Below are 4,430 nucleotides of genomic sequence, written 5' to 3' on the forward strand. Positions count from 1 at the left end.
CATAGCTATTGCAATAAAACATTGGATTTAACTAAAAGCTTTGATGTCATCAGCATCCATGAAAATGGAGCATAACGAATGTGTGAATGGGAGACCTCTCCAATCTGGAAGTTAATTTGCATGACATTATGACCTTGTTTGCATAGCAGAATATTAAAATATTCCTTTTAGCAAACACTGGCATTTTCAATACCCAGGAAATGCCACGCTGAGATCTTAATAGGTTATTTGTTATATTTCAGCTTCCCCAATTTTTTTCCAGATGGGTGTAATAAAAGAAAAGAAATCCTTATTATGAGAGAAATTGTAGGATTTTTCCCTTTAAACACCCAGAATAATGTTAACATATATTAAGAGATCAGTATTAATCTATTGTCAGTCCTCCCTGTTAATATTGCACTATATTTTATAGTAACACACACACTATCATTTTCTGTAAGAACGTCTATTGTTCAGGATAAAATTATTTCCTTTAGAAAAAGCTGATTTTTTTTATTATTATATTCATTAAAGAATGAACAGATGGAAATAAGGCAGGAATACATTTCATCCATCAGCACAAAATCTTCAGCACTCAAGTAAGAAGTAATACCTTATTCCCCTCAAAGGCAACTGAAAATAAAAAAATAAGCTTGGCTCACAGCCCTAGCCCTTAGTTACCACTCTGGCCTGCCCTCCCTCGCTGCTGACTTGAGGCCACCAGGCCCAGCACTGCTCAGTGAGAGCCGGGGAAGAGGAGCTTGTGGCCAAGAAAAAGCTGAGTGAGCTGCTCCCAGCTCCTAAGGATGGCAGCAGCTGCCAACATTCCCAAAAGGATCCCTTCAGCCTGTGCCCCACCCTGCATCTGATGGACACACACTTGACTTCTCCTATAGGAAAGGCAAGAAAGTGACAGCAGATGTGCAATCACATTTAGTGTTTGAGGTAAACGGTATTTTCATGTAATGAAGTCTTTGTTATTAATGGAATCTAAGCTTCAGAAATATTTTCAGAAAGTATAATAAATCACATCAATCCTTCAGTTCTACGCATGTCATTGCACATGCATATAGAACTTGTACTTTGGAACTCATCAGAAGATTCAGGATGCAAGATATTTTTCCTAAATATCCAGCTTCCAGACTAGCTCTTTGGAAAGCATTCATTCAAAATAGACTGAGAAGGTAAAAAAAAACCAAACCAAAAACCAAAAAACTTATGCTTAGGTTAAGCATTCCAAACTGCCTCAAAAAGGGAAATAAACATCTCAAAGGTAGGGAAAGGATTATCTAATGGCAGTCAACAGCTAGGCTCCTATTTTCATACAAAGCTATCTGCTCCTTCAAAAAGAACCCAAGAACAGCTCTTGTTTTCTGGTAAATGGTGCTTAAAAAACTGTCTGTTCTTTTCAAGAGTTTAGAGATGTAGAATATTCCAACTGATGGCCAAAATCTTCTTGTTTTTCTATTTTTTTTTTCATTTTTCTTTTTGCTTCTATTCCCTCCAATATTTTAGCATGCTGCTGTTAATGAAAGTGTTACAAACCGCTGTATGATTCTGTGATTATCAGAACTGCAACATCAGGGACAACTGGAATAAAAAAAACGGTGGATCATTCCCAGTCCTTGGATTGGAGGGGAATGCAGAGTCCCTGGCAGGCCTGCACAGCCCACACCCAAGGGCAGGCTTAGCCCAACCCTTTTGAGAAGGATTCAGGATTCACACATGGCTCAGACATACAGGACACCAAGGGAGTATAGAAATCTCTGACATCAGACTTCTATGTCCAACTTATATCCCAGGAGATTTTCCAGATATACAGTCATTCCATCTGCAAAACAAATATTAGCTGTCTCAGGGAAGGGGGATGAGCATTTCACTCAGAAATGCAGAGGACAGAAATTGGAAGGGAAATCTAAAGCTCCTCTCAGAAAGCAGAGGTTCTGACAGTGGGAGGACAGGAGGCTCCCAGGAGCCATTGTCAGTCTGCTGACAGAGCTGCAGGGCCATGCACCATTCTCTCTGTCTCCCTTGTACTTATTTTCCTTTTCCTTTTTCTGCTGTGCTGTTCTTTCCCTGTGCTTGTTGCCTTTGCTGCTTTCTAGACTGTTTGGACATTGTCCAACCGCAAGTGTCAAACCTATTTGACTGTGAGATCTCCCTTTCCCTGTGGAAGGACAGAGCCAAGGCTAATATGGGCTAGTCCTCTGACCTTGATGTTAGAGACCATCTGGTGTTAATTATCTGGGAAAAGTGGAAAAAAAAGTATTTTAAGTGACTTCATTTTCCTAAGACTGACAATGCTACAGATTCATCATATCCATGTAGCACACATGGAGTTGTTCAAAGGCAAAACCCCCTTTTATTCTTTATGGGCATAGAAATAGGTTCTGAAATTTTGGAAGAAAATTATTGTCTGTATCATATGCCAGCAGGTGTGAGTTGATGTAACAAATGGGATAAATTCAAAGCCCAGCTCTTCCCAGAACACGAGCACTGCCTTTGAGGACTGCTGGGTGCACAGCAGGAGCGAGGCAGTGCTGGAGAGCCCTGGCTGGATCTGAGCAGAACAGGAGGTGTGATTCACAGCAGATCTCAAAGCCCTGGACTTTCCCCATCATCTCAGGAGAACTTGAGACTCCACCTCCCTTGTGCCTGCTGCATGCAGCACAAGGGACTGGGGCTGGCTGGGAAGGACCCACATGTCAGCTCCTGCCATGCTCTGGGGACACCAGCTAAACAGAGTTCATCTCCCTAAAGGATTCTTCTGGTGGAATTTTATTGGGAAAAATGCACCTCTGTACCACCTGAAGGAATGAAAGGTCAAAGAAAAGTGAGTGGACTATTTCCCTTAGGAAAAGGGGAAAAAACCCCACCCCATAAATGGACATGGCATGCCATGGCTGCTGCGTGCTGCAGCTCAAGCAAAGACCACTGGATCCAGCCAAGGAAATGTCATTCAGCTGCTGCTGTATTTATGGTGGTACTGAAAAGGGGGCTTGTAATACATGCTGCTTCTGACTTTTGCAGCAATAGCTGAAAGAAAATAGTTAGACCTTTGTTGTGATGTTTAATGGAAGAAGACAGTTCAATCTGAAAAGGAAGGACCAGAGCAAATTTAGCCCAAAGACAATTTGAATAGGGACTACAGAATTTAAAGGTAAACTACAGAAAGGTCACTTAGTAAATTTTCAAGATTTGGATACTTCATAAAGCCTCTGAGGTCTTGTAGACTACTGACCCAGCTACTTTCAGAGAAAAACGCATTCTGACTGAATGCATGTTGAAAAGATACCTTGAGCAGAGTGCAATGTTATACTCTTTTATCAGTGACCTGAAAATGGAGTCTTGGCTGCTCTTCCTGCAGTGCTACTGAAAGCATTATGCCCACTTCACATGAAAATGGGACAAACTAGATGGGCCATAAGGGCAGATAAGACCTGAAGCAGTTTGTGTTTGGTTAGCAGGTATGGCCAGCATGCTTGGCTTAGTAATGTTCTAGACAGAGTCCAGGAACTTTATAAATAAACCTGCTTTTTTTTCTTTTCTTTTTTTTTTTTCATTAGAAGAAAATAATGAAATACTGAAATCATAAATTCTGCAGAACTACACAAATAATTTGAAAAGTTTTGGCAATGTGAATCTGTTACTGGCAAAATCAGTCACACATACAGACATTTATGTAGATTTAACTTCATTCAGAAGTATAATTTCATGCATTTAGAAGGAGAGATTACTATTTTCTCTCAGAAAAAAAAAACTACAGTAATTTCTTTCTATTTTGATGGTTTTCTGCAAACAGCATAGTTGAGTCTGGTAGCAATGAAAGAATGTGTCTTTCCTTTAGGAGCAGATGAAGGAGTCTGCTTGACAGGAGTTTGTTTTAGAGAACAAAATATGAACATCTTTATAACACACCATGCATATATTTAGTTCCTCTGCTGGGCAATCCAGTCATCCACTTACCCAGTCCTGTCTACAGGTATTCCTAGATCTTGTCTGGGATATATTTGTTACAGAAAGAAGCCAAAAACTTAAAGGTTTTGGCTGAAATAATGATAATGTCAGATTTATTTGGTCTGTACTCATTCAGTAATGTTGTTGACAGGTCACATCACTCTAGTCTCTGAGTCAATATATATGATATTACCAATGTATGGCATACCATGTCCGTTTACGGGGTGGGTTTTTTCCCCTTTTCCTAAGGGAAATAATCCACTTACTTTTATTTGACCTTTCATTCCTTCATTTCAGATGGTACAGAGGCACATTTTCCCAATAACATTCCACCAGAGGAAACTTTTAGGGAGATGAACACTACTGCATCAAGGACTTGTGAACAAAACTGAGCTAGAAGTGGCGTGTGGGGACCAAACTGAGCTTCTGTACTGTCTCCCGTTGTGACTTAGGGAAGCTCTACAAATTTGAGATAGTTTAGGCTTTGGTTCAGT

Source organism: Taeniopygia guttata, chromosome 13, assembly GCF_048771995.1.
Source record: "Taeniopygia guttata chromosome 13, bTaeGut7.mat, whole genome shotgun sequence".
Taxonomy (NCBI): domain Eukaryota; kingdom Metazoa; phylum Chordata; class Aves; order Passeriformes; family Estrildidae; genus Taeniopygia; species Taeniopygia guttata.